Source organism: Abramis brama, assembly GCF_963993115.1.
Source record: "Abramis brama genome assembly, chromosome: 1".
Classification (NCBI taxonomy): Eukaryota; Metazoa; Chordata; class Actinopteri; order Cypriniformes; family Leuciscidae; genus Abramis; species Abramis brama.
In genome coordinates, this window is record NC_139963.1 from 23,284,773 (window position 1) to 23,300,914 (window position 16,142).

Consider the following 16,142-nt stretch of genomic DNA (forward strand, 5'->3'; position numbering starts at 1 on the left):
TTGATTTTATACAACGTACTGTTTAATAAACAAGTTAATATTAAGTGACTTACATTTTAGACATCAAATCACCTGTTTCGCTCTATTCCGCAAACGAAAATAGTTCCAAACAAAGTCCACAGCACTGTTTTTGCGTCTCTGAGCAATCAGCTTTTTTAGAACGAATTAGCTGAATCAATGATTCAATGACTCACTCATTGGCTGCATCCGAAAACTGATAAATGCTGCCTTCGGAGGATGCATTTCAAGGTCGGAAGGCATCAAGGTATGTCTGAATGCAATATTAGTTTCACTTCCTGTCTCCTGAAATACCTTCATCTGATCGATTTTTCAAGGCAGCATAGATATATCCTTTGCTGCCTTTGATATCCCACAATCCTGTGCTTTCCATTCTGTGACAGTTGAGCTAGAAAAATAAAGATGGCGTCTGAAAGTTGCGGCTGGTCGTCAGTTTGTGTGTAAATGTACATTTTTGACCAACGTCTATCACTTTTGATGTCATTTCTAGCGAGATGTTACTATTGCAGTCATTAAATATTCACTTAGTTTTCACCAAAGCTCGCTCTATTTTGCTGTAGATCATTAAAAATGTGACACTGCCTCAAGTTGAAGTCCTCTACTTGGAATCTTGTAACAGAGCTTTTAACCACTATCTCCATTAAGGAACTACTAGTTAGTGCTGGGCGGTATGACCCAAAATGTATATCATGGTATTTTTTATTTAAATTTTTTTAAATTTTTTTTATTTTAAATTACCGGTTTCACGGTAAATGGGGGCTATATTTTTTTGAGCATGACTGGGTGTTAACCACATTTTCTACTGATTGAGAGGAAATACTGCAGTAGATTGACTTAGAATGCCCTATTTTACTGTCATGAGTGAATATTGTAGAAAAATTCCACACTAGTATTAATACAGGTTTGCAGGCCCCACAAAATGATGCTGTTTACAAAGAGGAGCCAGCAGGAGGCGTTTTAGGACGTGTGTGACGTGTATGTCACACAGCAGGAAGCGCCCGCGCCCTCAGATCACTTGGACGTGGCTGTGTTTTAAGAGGTAAAAACAATATAAATACTGTTCGTTTTCTCACACAAACCGCTCGTTTCGTGTCTTAGGCCATCAATGTGTACTTACGATGGGGAATTGTTTCATTTGGACGACGGGGAATTGTTTTAATTTGGACTCTGTGCATGCTCTTTGAGACCGTGACCATAGACCTGCATGATATGACTGTCAGACAAGAACGGTTTGACCTAAAAATATCAAAATTGAAACTACTGCGGAAAAAAAGACACCTACATCTTGGATGCCCTTCAGGTAAGCTAAAACATACCAAAATTTAATTTCAAAGTGAACTATCCCTTTAATGCACTGTGATCTAACATGAACACAAATATTTTATTAACTAACATTAACAAAGGCTATTGCTCTCTGTTAGTTCATGTTAGTTAATGCATTAACAAACGAGACCATATTGAAAAGTGTTACCAAAAAATCTATTGCCTGACAAAAAATTTAAATAAAATACCTAAATAATGCAAACAAGTAATTGGATAACATTGGGCTGCATATAAAGAAACAAAATGCATGTGCCATGGATAAATAAAATGGAATCGCCTCCGCATGGACAATAAGGAAATTATTTTAAATCAAACCATACTGTTGATGAAAATAATACGAGTTATTAATAATAACGCATTCATGTTTTTGATTTTTTTTTAAACATTTTTTATTTTACAGTAATAGTAAACATCTTTAATATTAGGCTTACTGTTTTAGATGACAACATTGCTGTCTGAAGCTGAAGAGAACGAACGTTAAACTGAATTGCTTTGCTAGAAGGTTAATCAACTCAACGGTTGCTGATGAATGCAACTGAACCCAAAGAATTTACAACTTTTTATTATAATAGTGTATACAATTATAATGATATGACAGTCCCAATCATAGCTTTTAATGTTTTGCATAGCTGTTTGATCGCGCGCGCTGAAGCTGATGAGAACGAGCACCGGGAAACTGAAGAACTTTTCTAGCAGGTTGTTCAAATCAACGAAACGCATCCTACATGAGATTAATCAGATATTTATATTACATACGACTTATGTACAAAATGACGTGAATGCACAAGCGAACTTGACTGTACTGGTCAGAATGTGTAATCCCTGTTCTGGACACGCTATTTCCACAACAATGCGCAGAAACAGCAACTAAACCCAGAGAATTCACAAAGTTTTATTACAATAGTATTCTCATTATAATGCCATGTATATATGACAGGCCCAATCATAGTTATTAATGTGCATTGCTGTTTGAGCTGCGCACGCTAAAGATAAAGATGATCACCGGTACAATTAAGCGCTTTAATGCATACACACACACAAAATAAACCTATTACAACAATGGCACAAAATGCTGCGAATGCTCAAGCTAACTGACTGTCCTTGTCATTAGTGCTGTAGCGGTGCGTCGATGACGTCGACGTCAAAATTACGTCGCCGTCATATTTTTTGCGTCGACGCTTCTTTATTTTTTTTTATTTTTTTTGTACCATTCCCGGAGGTACAGCTCGCCACACACACACCGCCCGCCGTGTTATTCTGTCATGTTTTCTCCCTTTCTTTCCAAACCGTGACAAACGCCAGTCTCCTTTCTCTGCAGAATGTGATAAATCCGCTCAACCAATCACAGCGCACCATTCCACGCATTGTAAACAGTAACGGTGGCGCTTTGAATACACCCGGCATCCTAGTTTTCCTTATCTACTTTGCACTTTTTGATCAACAAACAAACAAAAAAAATTATACATTTGACGGCATTGATGAACCTGTGGTGATTTCTGCCGTAGGGAAGAAACGTAAGCCATCGAAATCTAATCATTTACGTGAGGAGATTAAGAAGATGAGGCACGCGGGAGGAAGAGAAATGCCGACTGTTGCTTGTTCTCACACGACAGCGTCAAACTTATGTCGAATACTGACACGTTAACCCCAGGGGATCTTTTAAAAAACTTTCAATTCTTGTACTCAGTCAACGAAAACCGAGCAGGACCATTTTACAGCTGATCACCGTCAACAAATTTCAGAAGGTATTTCTTAGCGATGGCTGATTGAATGTAGCCTATGTTTAGCCCAGTACGTGCTAAATATAAGATTAGTAACTTATTGACCGAGTTCAGAGGCTGTCATATGTGGATCAACTTACTTTGTTGTGTATTTTCAACAGTTTCAATATGAAAAATAACTTTTATATTGATTCAGTGGATTAATTGCATTTTTTAAAAAAAAGGTGTCATGAATTTATTGCATTTTTGGGAAATAATCTGTTTTTATAATAAATCTTTGAAAATCAAAATCTGGATTTGAATTATTTATGTTATTATAACCTAAAGATGCTATGTGAAAGTTTGAAACAGAAAATAGTGGTTTTCATCTTGCCACTTTCTTGGTAAAGAAAACACATTTTTTACTCAAATTAATCAAAATGGATTTATCACGTTTATACTATATTATTCAGAAGTAAACATTGTAGCTGACAGTGTGTTTATGTCAGAATGTTTATTTTTTAAACCACAACCTTCTAAGTGCTTCTTTTACTGATATATTTAACAATATCTTTTGCATTTCTCATCCAAACAACGTCAAACTTGGCACTGCACTTACTCGTGGCCCAGACAGCTGTCGAGTTTGAAATCCATCGGAGTAACGGTTTGACAGAGATATGCGAATAACAGACAGGATAATTAATTCAAATTAGTCGTTAGATTAGTCGACTAATCGATAAAATAATCGCCCGACTAATCGTTTAATTAATAATCGTTTACCCCAGCCCTACTTCTCATGAAGGCTTAACTCCACATACGCGCTCGTCGCACTGAAACACTAGCGAACACAAATTCACAACAGTACAATGTTTATATTTGGAATTTTATATAGCAATATTTTATGTTGGGCCTGTAATCATTTCTTTTTTAAATGCATTTTATATTGCATTCATAGTTTATATTTCTACATTCTTAATCAAACATTTGCCCAGAAGTTCTAAATAAAGGGAGAAAAATAATCCCATTTGAATAAGTACATTTTTGATTATATACTTTAAAATGTAAAAAAAAAAAAAAAATAGTCCTTTCCATGTGGTAAATATATATAACATACATACATACATACATCCTACCTTTCCTGTAAATTCAATCAATTTAGTTACAAAGACCTTGCTGTGAAAGTATTAAATATTTCAATTCAAATGAATCAATGAATAATCAGCATTAGTGACATTAAAGTTCAAAAACTCTTTTATTATTATTTTCACTGTTCAAATAATTGAACATTATTATTAATAATTGTGTTGAACATGTTATTGAAATAATGTTCAAATGTTCAAAGGGTGAGCATTGAAATAATTGTGCCTAGCAAATAATCAATACAATACAATTGAACATTATTAAATTATTGAACATTATTAAATTATACATTTAATATTAAACATTAAATTATAAACATTATTTACACTTGCTTCTACAGGTTTTTAACATTACTTCGAAAATGCTGCAATTTAAAGTTTGAGATGTTTTTCATCTGTTTTAGAAAGTATTTTTAGACTTTTGTTTTTTCAGAATAAAACTTGTTTTACAATCTTGAGCATGTGTTGCAAAACCGAAGCATAATTCAACATTGGTTCAACGTCGACATACAATCTTTATTCACACATATTGAAAGAAGAGACGGTGCAACAACGTCACAAAATCAACAATGAAACAACGTCACAACATCAACAGTGAAACAACATCACGATTTCAACGTTGATTCATTTTGCACAATCGAAACATAATCCAACATTGATTCGAGCTTGGACCAATCAGCTGTGAACAAAGTGACATGTCTGATGCGATAAAGTCACTCCACCTGTTTCTAATCCAAATTAAAGGTCACTACATACAGTAACAAATAATTTTTAAAGACAAAATCGCCTGGCTTTTAGTAATGCTTATTTAGAATAATAATTTTGAATGATTTAGATATTATTTATGTAATTGTTATACCCTTAATCGATCACACATGTACAATTTTAGTTTATTAATTATTATTACGCAGTTTAAATGAATAAATATAAAGATAATATAATACGCTTTAGAATCAATAGATAAAGTTATAAAAAGGACTACATGTGAGCTTAAATGTTCAATTCTCTCTAAACCTTTATCAACTGTATAAAATAACTTCAAAACTTTTGCTTGCACTGACATAGCAAGACCTTTTCTTTTAGTTGTCCTCATAGACAGCTATTTTCTTCTTGCTGTGTAAATTAGTTTAAATTCATAATATTTTTCATTATCTCATAATATTCTGCAGAAGAGAGAAGTGAATCACGCTGCTTCTCTTGCGAGAAATGAATCGCAGTTTCATTCTTTCTCAGCATGTGATTGGCTGTTCGCTACTGATGTCACACCTAAACTTCTAAACTCAGGATCAAAGCCTGAGTTGACAGAGAAAGTTGATGATCAGCATCATGGTACCAACAAAGTCTGGTTGGATTGGTTTGGTTTTGTCAACTTGAAACTAATCCTGTAAAGCCCAATTTATACTTCTGTGTCAAACTCACGCCGTGTAGCATGCATACCCTTCGGCGTACCCTGACGTGCACCTCTCCAAAAAATTTAACAACGCGTCAATTCTAAGCAGACCGCAAGCGCAGTGATTGCTAGAACCGATCCCTAGGGGTTTCACATGCTCCATCTGAATGTGTAATTGCACGTCAACGCGGACAACGACACAAGTATAAATGAAAACCAACGCAGCCTTAACCCTGAGTTTGTTCAACTACCATCATGGTACAGGCCCCTGCTCTGAGACGCATGTAAACTACAAGCATGCAAATATTTAAAATGCATATATTTATTTAACTGAATCACAGCCTTTGTGAATTTACAATAACACTATGATTTAGTATGGTTTTTAAATTGGTTTTTGGTTTTAATACGGTTCATGGATTCTCTTCCATGGAATCCGCCACTTCCGGTATTTTGCTGGTTACTCGACATGGGTAAATTGCAATCAAGGATTTTTTTTAAATAGAGTACACAAATTTAATCGAGGAATCATGACAGACCTAGTGGATATAATGACAAATAAGATGTACACAAACTTGCTGACTTTCCTTTCCTGAAAAGGAAAATATGTGCAGTATGGATTGACAAGGCTGTAGGTCGATTCTGGAACTGACACAAAACAGAATGACTTCTGTTAAGCAGACAATCAGTATGTTTGCATGCACAATATAGTAATAACTATCAAAAGGCAAATGCTTTAACATGATACTTATTAATATTTATAAATATATGCACAGCGTGTTTCATATTGAGGAGCGGCAGTGTGATCAGAGCGGCTCGATCAGCTCAGTAAATTCTGCTCCATCTTTGCAAGCACTGCGAGTTTGAGTCAATTGCATTTGAAAAGCAAAATGCAGCAAATATTAGCCTACATGTTTTTACTCCAAACTTGTTGATAACGTCAGTCAAGTGTTTGAAATAACTTTCATTTGGGATCTAAAGTGGCTTCTTGTACAGAATGAGGCAGATAACGTATTATTTTGTAGTATTCTATTCAGTAATTATCTAATGTCGATTATTCGCTTTCTCTGGCAGCGCAAAATTAAACATCGCTTAAATGTCTTGCCTTTGTGGAAGATAAAATTTGCACTCAGACCTTTTACAACAAGTAGAAAACATGAAGATACGTGTCCCACATCCCTCTCAAAGCACAGAGCGGTAGGCTATATCACACATCTTTTTGTGGAAAACAAAACGAATGTTTTTTTTTTATATTTACCTTTATTACATTATTTAAGTTACCATTATTTACTGATATTTATTTCAATGCTTTACAGGCAAACTGTCTGTTTTTTTTAATGGAATTGCTCAACTAAACTCGCATGTCTGTTATGAAATGTTTGAGCCTTGTTTATTATTATTTTTTTAATGAACAAAACAACCCCCATCTTATCTTCATAAAATGGCACAGCTTTTTACATTAAGATACACTCGTATGTGATATGATCTGAAAGCAAAACAACTACACTTTTAACATCAGTCAATCAAGCGTTTTTTTATGATAGAACTTCAATAGCCTAATTAGAACTTGGTAACCATGTATGAATGCATATTAGGGTTGCGCAATATGCTCCATTTTCATATCGTCCTATCGTCAGCCTGTGAGATCGGCGATACACGATATTATCGTGAGGGGGCGGGGCTTACTTATTTGATTATTAACTTGCTTATTTACTCATCAATTTGCTTGTTTTATTACTTCGTTTTAAATGAGAATCTTTTTTCTATTTTGCTAGCAAAGGTGGAGTGTTTATTAATAGGCTAAATCAGGTTATTTCCTGGTATAGTGAGGTAAAAAAAAGATCCTAATCATTCTTGTATCTGACTCGGAGTATTTCAACATGTCAGCGGGAAATTTACGGACACACATTATCCTCTCATGCCGTTACAGATATGCAGCATTTTGACTGTTTGACGAGATGTGAACACGTTTTAATTTCTTGATTCAAGAAAGAGTCGGAGTCTGCGATATATGTCCTCATATCAGTGCTCTCTCTGTCTGGATGCACTTCACATGCGCACCGCACTTCAATAACGCAGGTGTTTTAAATGCCAGGAGAAATCAGAGGCAAAAATCTAAAAGTCGATCGGTTATATGCCGACTTAAACTTATGACTTGACTCTGATAAAGGAAAACGGGTTAATCCGTTTACATGACCACATGCATTGTCAGTTTATTCAGCATAATCGAGTTAATAACGTGCATGTAAACGCGCTCAATCCCTGAAAACGAAAGCAGAAACGGACTGAGCTTTCGCTGCATTAACGGCGCGTTCTCTCAGAGTCGATGGTGGATAACGGTAGGCTACAGCAACTATCTTAATTTACTGGCTGAATATTTCTCTTGTGGACTTACATTATTGACAGCGAAAAAATTAGAAGAATATTTCTTGTTAAACAAGTTTGAAGTTGCTTGATTTTCACAGATGGCAGAGTTTCACAGATGCTTCGTGAACTAAAGACTTTTATTAGGCCTAGGCGGCCTATATCATTTTATTGATATTATTATTATAATTAATATTTTGTAATTGTATTGTTTTTAGTGTTATTCGTGTCATTAAATATTTTGTTAATGTGCTATGGAAACAAAATACTGACGAACAACGATGCCGCGTCTTCATCTAGGCTCTGTATAAAAATTATGCGTCTGTTAAAGCACTCTTGACAATTTGTGAATGGATCACCTTGCAATGAAATTTCGTTGTGGGATGTAGTTTTTGTTTTGTCTGTTTTAAAAACATTTTCTTTGAGGAGTCCTCATACGCGCGTGATATGGCGCAAGTGTGGTTATGTGGTGATGTCGTTATGAATTTAGGCAAGGCAAATATAATTGTAGTTCCTAATTAATTTAATAACTATACTAGCTTCATAATAATAATAATGATTTAATACATTAATGGAAAAACGAGCCAATTATCGTATTGATATCGTCAAAGGCATCTGCCATCGGCGATATCTCTGTCTATCGTCGATACACGATACTATCGTCTATCGGCACAGCCCTAATGCATATTTGTCATTTTAACAGAAATTAGGGTTGGTGATGCTTGAGATATATATATAATAATTAACAATACTTATAAGATAATACCACTACTGATTCTAATACTAATAACAATATAAAAGACATTAAGGTCTGATGAGCTGCTGGGTTAATGAATATTAATCATGTTGTCTGCATTCATTCGCGTTCACACAGAATGCATTTTTCCATGCCACCGCGCTACTTTTCAATTGTTTTTCAATGTAAACACGCGCTAGTCGGAAGTCTTGAACAGTTGCGCTCGCGTGTCGCATCTTTTGCAGTGTCTTGCATGACACGGCATTCTAGAAACGCAGTGCTCAAATTAAAAGAAATTCAACTTTTAAAAAAGTGCCTCTCTAGACCTTGCACTATTTGTTGTTCCACTGACCTGTATCTCACGTTTACGTTTTTACGCGTTATCAGTTCCGCCCACAACTGAATAAACCAGCAGAGGCTTCTGCTTGTTATTAAAGGTGCTCTAAGTGATGTTGGGTGACGTCACTTTTTGTTGAGTGAGGTGACGTCACTAAGTATTGTCGACGTTTAAAGTATTGTCAAACAAAATGGAGGCTAGCTAGACCCTCCCTCCTCCTCATCCGCACACTAACCCCCCAAACCCCACCCCCAAATCCTTCTTGTCGGCTATTGGCTGGAACAGTTTGTTATGTTTCGTGGTGCGGGTTAGCCCAGTTTGTTTTTCTTGCTGTTTGTGAAGCCTGGGGTGTCTACAGAGACCGTGTTTTTTTACAGTGTGTTCAGGGGACAGGCAGCTAGCGGATGGTGAGATGTTTGCTGTATGTGACAAAAAATGTTTTGGCCTAAAAAACGCGTGACATCGCTTAGAGCACCTTTAAACACAGAATAATTCCAAATGAACTGTTTTGACAGGAAAATACAACCAAAGAACATATTTTAGGGGCTCTCAGCTAAACGACGGTTAGTCAGGCGCCTTCACAAAACAGTTTACAGTGCGTCAAATACGCTGCGCATCCATTGAGATCAATTGTAACAGTGCATTTTAAAGACGGAGAGCGAAACTCAAGTGCTCAGAGTGTTCAAGACGAGTGAAAATATATATGTGCTGAACTTATACTATGTGATATAGGCTACTTATACTAATGATAGACATTATTTAGTCGCCTAGCATGAAAATTGTCGCTTAAGGGAGTGACTTACTTGCATTGTAGAGGGTTGATGTGCCAAAGAATACACAAAATACAACCCTAAATAGGCCTACATATATAATGTTGTTCCTTCCTTTAGTCCCTTTTCAATAAAACAACAAAAATGTTAGAATAAATTGTCTTATCCTGTTTTTGTCTTTTTAAGCTTTGTGGCTCTAATCTGGGCCCTCAAACAACAATCTATCACAAGGGAAGTTTTCAAACGATCTGCTTTGTCGACTGTGACAACCTCCTTCTCTCACACTCCCTGAAACATGTGAAGGTCAAAAACATGTATTTCAATGACTCCTGAGTGGTGGAGAGAAAGTAGTAGTTCCCTGGGTCCTCTCAAACAATCTCAATTTTCCCAAATTTGCATTTGGACACTTATTTACATACCAAAGACGGGCATGTCATCGCTAGCTAGCAACTCTTATTTTCTAAGGGGATATTGAGCAATTACAATTACCTAAAGCCACAACAGCACTACCAACACAGATCTCAGAACAGTCATGTTTTTGTGTAACCTATGCCACACACAGTGCTGACTTATGAGAAAACACAAGGTTCTTACAAAAAAAGTTTGTACTTAGACAACTACTCTTGCAGGACATCTAAAGATAATATCAATCTATTAAATTTTTTTAAAAATCCATCACAAAATGATTAAAATGTAGGTATTGATCGATCACATTCTACTGATTAAAATACAACCTCTACTCATCTAATCATAATCAATACATCAATTAAACAACTGATTTCAAGTGGTTGTAATAAATCCAGATCATGGTTCTCACACTGTCTGGCCTGAGGAGGAAGTGTGTGAATGAGAGCTTATCTTTTGAGTGTGTAAATGTAGGTGTGTGTGTGAGAGAGAGAGAGAAAGCCTTTATGAAAAGGCCTTTATTTGTGGAAAGTAGACACATCACATGTCCTTGAACTATTTTAAGACACACGTGAGAATCTTAGGTTAAAAGTTATATGAATTTATAATGGGAAAATGCACATTTTGCCTTCATTTTTGCAGTATTTGTCCTGTGGTGTGATATCCAAGTCGTAAAAGTTCAAATATTCCATATAGCATGAATTAATATGAATTCATAAAAGCTATAAATTTAATAATTATAAAATAAGCAAAATGAAATAGCTTTAGATGGATTACAGCATGTCACACCACTTGGACATGTCAATTTCCCTAAAGTTTTTCATGTCAACTACCCTTGTGAGAGGTAAATGAACTTTAAACTCAAGGTTCGGCCTAACCTTAGCTAACAACTTTCAACAACTGTCACGGCTCGTTTGATAAACAGTGGTGGTTTATCATTCTCTTCAGAAGATCAATCTACAAAAAAGGAGGAAATTTCGGAGACTTCAGAGGCAGAAGGTCAACTCGGCATTCTCATGGAGTCTGGAAAGCTTTGATTTCTTCCATATGGTTCAAGTATTCCCAGCAGGGGGAATTTACTTACAGAAGCCCTTTAAGACTGAAATAAAAAAAGTATTTCATTTAAAAAGACTTAAAGTGAATAGCTTTGCGAACAAAAAAGTGCTGTTGTTTGTAAAACAGACACACTTGCCCTTGTAACAGAGAATTCATGTTAATTGGACTAAAACTACAGAGGTTTTCTCTGGATACAGGCCACCGGGTCAGGTTATTTTTTCCAAACACATTAAACAGGTGGTCCCGTCTCACAATCTGACTGACTCCTCTCTCTGCTCCCAGCCAAATGGATGTCTTCAGTCCCGGCCTTGTACTTTCCAGAGAGAAGAACAACCTTGATGTTTCCAGACACTGTTTGTCAGTAGCTTGCACTTTCTTTCACTTTTCATTTTTTAACCCTCCAAAGTCCTGCCAATATAATGCCCTGCCAAGGAGAACTTAAATTACACTTAACAGATACAAGCTAGAAGCTAAGCCTTTTAAGTTTAAAATAAAGCCAGGCCTTGGGGTTTTTGAGTCAGACAAAAACAGGTACTTTTTGTGACACAGGCTTATACTTCAAACTGACATTGACTATGAGTTGCACAGACTTGCAATGGTATCAATACTCAAATGGATCATAAAAGGATTACAGGAAGATTGATTTAAATGCCTTAAAGCAATAATTCAATTCTCTTTAAATTCACTTGGACAGCCTTCAACAGTGTGGGAGCCAAAAATAATTTCATGCAGCTCAACAGCTGAGAAATGTGGCGGCCCACACAAAAGGTATATCAAGAATGTCTAGAGAGAAATAGACAAATTTTAGGATTTTTATGAATACCTTAAAAAAAAAAAATTTTTTTTTTATTTTTTAAAAACCCTACAGTGTCTAAATGACTTTAAGGTCAAATAATTGACCTAAAGCATATTAAGTGCTTATTTATGCACCAAAAACACAAAGCAAAGGAAAAGAAAGTGTTGATGAGATTTCCAAATGACTGCACCGCCTTGAAAAAAATTAAAGCACTTAGTCAATGGTATTGATGTGTTACGTAACAGCTCTTCCTGTAAGGAGGGGATGTAGGACAATGATAAATCTGGATGAAACGAAAAGTACACAACAGCTCATAATCATATGTTGACCCCTGGAGACTCTTAAAATATCCCACAGACAGACTTTAACAATTCAATGCATTTGCTGTGCAGTCAATGTAATAAAGAGCTAGTTTAATCCAAAACAGACTTTTCCAGTACAGAACACAAAAGACCTCAAAACCAGGAAATAAGAGAGCAAACGGAACAAACAGCACAAGAGAGAGACATGGCATTTACCATTAAGGATCAATACAGTATCCATCTATCAGACGGGGGGGTTTGGGTCTAGGGAAGTCTTTGTTTCAACCATGTTTTAACCCCATCTAGGAACAACAAGGTTTCAGAACGACAAACAGGCCCCCATTTAATAAATTACAGTCAATGTCTTGTGGGACAGACAATATATAATGTATCTGAATGTCTTAAAAAAAGGGCTAAACATGTTAAGGTACAAAAGGCATAACAATAAAAACACGTCATTAATGAGGGACAATACATCACGAATGTCTCTTCAAACCATAAACATCACGTACACATGCGGAATCTGTTATATTTGTGACCTGAGATCAATGGTGTGCTGCGAAAAATATGCAACGTAACACATTATATAATGGAAAAGTACAGCGCGTTAAACTAACCACAGGTTGAGCAGGTTAATGTTCTATTACACCTAAAGCCATCTGCTGTCCACAACCAGGCAAAATACTGAGCTAAATATAAATAAACCCCCTATTATACGGAAAATATGGGCTAGGACGAACTGAAGGCCATAAAGAATCGCTGGCTGCGTTTCGAAAGCTGGCGTGTTGCCTACCAAAACAGCATTTTTGGACATTATTTCGCTACGTTTCGAGACGCAGCCGATGGCGCGAGGACAGAGACGATTCTCTCGCGACGTCAGTCCGGTTCAGCGGAGCGAGGGCAAACCAAAGGGGGTTAGAGGGAAAAACAACCAAATATTATGTAATGCAGCTAGTTATGGAAAACTCCCCGTGTCCAGTTTCAATGCAAAAGTTGTAACTGTTTACCGAACGATTGCATCATTTTTACACATACATGCGTATGTTCAGTACTGAACAGACCCCGGAAATCAAATTTATGTGGTATTTGTTTTCTTTAAAATATATTAGATTTAAAAAAAAAAAAAGAACTCAATTTTTTGTGCGTCTTAAAGGGCCAGTACGCGTTGACTGTATAATTAATCTGTATTACTGGAAATCCATGCGATGCATAGGCCTGGGACAACATCCAATAACAGATCTTAATGCAATGCACAAGATTCGCACAGCACAGGCGAAACCCTACTGATCTAGATGCAGCAGACAGACATATACTGCGCACCCAACCCATGATCACACACGCGCATATTGCATGGGTTTAACCTACTCAAGGCAAAAGCCTCTGAGTGAACGAACTCGTCTCATGTGTGATTACTAACTACGTGCTTTCGTAAAGTTGACACGTATAATTATGTCTGTGCTAGTCAGGCTGATTTTGCAACCTTGATGGTCTGACTTTCAACGCCGCCTACTTTATGAGTTTAACCAGAACAAACCGTGGAAAATAACTAACGTTACCGAGAGCAAAAGGCGTCCGATCTGAGCCGCATTTATAGAGTTAACGCGCCCTCGACATGCACTGTTTCACCGCACGTCGATTTAGTGCATAATTGCGTTAAAAATGTCTGAAGTTGCCTCACGCCACCGAGTTATAAACTAACAAAGAGAAAAGGAGGAACCTACCACGTGATGAGGAGCCGATTCCGGGGGAAATTGATGTAATAAATCCCCACACTTAAGAAATATAGTAGTACTAATAACTGACAGGCAGAAGCAATTATCCAGATGCAGATTCCACTGTTGCACGTTCAGGTGGAAAAATCCCCGGCCTCTCGCGCGCTCCGGTGTTCGGTAACCCCCCTCCTCTTCCTCCTCCCACTCCTCCAGGCTGCGTTTAGGAATCACGAAATGGGCGAAAGAAACGGGGGCAGTCGAGCTATAGGAGCCCAGTCGGCTGTTTTTCAATCGCCCCCGACAAAAGCCACGTAAAAACAGAGAAATGTATCCCTTTTCCGGTCGTTCTTTGAGCGCAATCACTTCTCTCCTTATCCGAAAGGTCTTCGTGTTCGATTTCGGCTGTTAAAACCCCGTTTTCGTCCGTTTTTTTATTGTTGTCGTTCGAGGGGGAAGCGACGAGCTCGGAAAATGGCGGCTCGCTCCTCTCCCTCGGATTGCGAGTCTGACAAACAGAAAGAAGCGGAGCGGCGCAGTGGCGGGAGAGAGACGCGTTACTCTGACTGGCCGCTAGAGGCGCCAAGCTTCCTGACATAATGCGTCAGGGCATTAGGGGGCGCCACATTTAGACGTGCATTTAGTACATCACCAAATTAATCCTATTCGAGCAGAAGCATAATTGGTCGAAAACAGTCAGAATCTAAATTTTACCATAATTCAAATGTTTAAGTTTTAACAAAATAACATACTATAAAATATGGATAAAAACAGCACAGTAAGTAGTGCCTGGAGCCCTGCCTATTGTTGCACATTTCTAGAAAGAAGTTCTAAAACAAATGTTCTACCAGCAGAGGGAACTCAAGGGCATCTGAAGTGCTCTATAGTGACCAAGGGGTATGAAGTGTTCAAGAAAACAATACCAAGTGGAGTGGAATACGACCGAATAACCACTATAGAATAAGATAAATGTTATTCAAGACCCCTGCGTGTGAACTTAAACACAAGATTTGTATTACCAGTTGTAGTTGCAAACAGAAAGACAAATATTAGCAACAAAGTAAATATAAATCAAAATACACTTAACACAAAGTGGCAAAAATGGGCTTTTATCATATGAGGTTAGAAATTATGCAACCATGATATGGAGGGTTTAGACTGAGCTTCCTGGTTACAGGGGTCCTCATAAATAAAAAGACAGCACCATCTACTGTTTAAAATGGGAATACTCAATTTCTTAACTTTTATGTGGCACTGGTTATTTTTAGCGGACCCTTTTTTGATTATTCTAACAACTTACAGTATAGATACTAAAGAGATACTACAGGAACATCCCCCTAATATATTACAAATAAATGTAAATAAACATGAAAATAACTTAAGAGTGTCAGACCTTAGAGATGACTGGTTTCAGTCTATGGTTTACTGAAACCTCCATTATTAATCCAAATGTAACTTGTAAACTCAAAAAAAAGACAGACAGCGATCCAACCTAGAGTCTGTAAAACAAACAAACAAAAAAGATTATTAGCATATACATTTATAATTGTAATAGCCCATATTCCTAACAATAACATGCATGATTATTTATATATATATATATATATATATATATATATATATATATATATATATATATATTTAATCTAAATTGCAAAATTTTAAACTTTATATTTTAAAAGTTTTAAAATATTACACCTACATGTTCATTACATAATATAAAGCTGCAAATGTATCGTGTCTTTCACTTATTACAGTCAGATCTTTGGGAGACAATAACAGGAGAGAACTTATTTCATAAAGTTAGTTCAGTCAGATCAGTGAAATGTAAAAAAAATAAGATAACAATTTTTTTTTTTTTTTTTTTTTTTTAAACAAGACTAACGAAGTAAAATACAAAAACAGCGCATTAGAAACGGCATCTGAAGCCAGATGATGGAGTTTCGGAATGTGTTTCAAAAGCACGTAAGCTGCCATAATACGTGCGTTCAATATGCTGACTAGGTTTTGAAACACAACTACATACAATACAATATAATAAATAAGACGAGTAGAGTATAATACAGATATGAATAAGAATAGCAGATTTACTGCAATTTA

At 36.5% G+C, this 16,142-nt stretch overlaps 1 protein-coding gene across 1 annotated transcript in view; it reads right to left on the bottom strand.

Annotated features, from left to right (window-relative positions):
* The window catches only part of kansl1b (KAT8 regulatory NSL complex subunit 1b), a 69,575-nt gene extending 55,377 nt beyond the window's left edge, over positions 1–14,198 (bottom strand). The window contains exon 1 of the mRNA XM_084087548.1: positions 14,055–14,198. The gene's annotated coding sequence lies outside the window, so the exon portion shown is untranslated. The remainder of the gene's footprint in view (positions 1–14,054) is intronic.
* Positions 14,199–16,142: the final 1,944 nt, after the last annotated feature.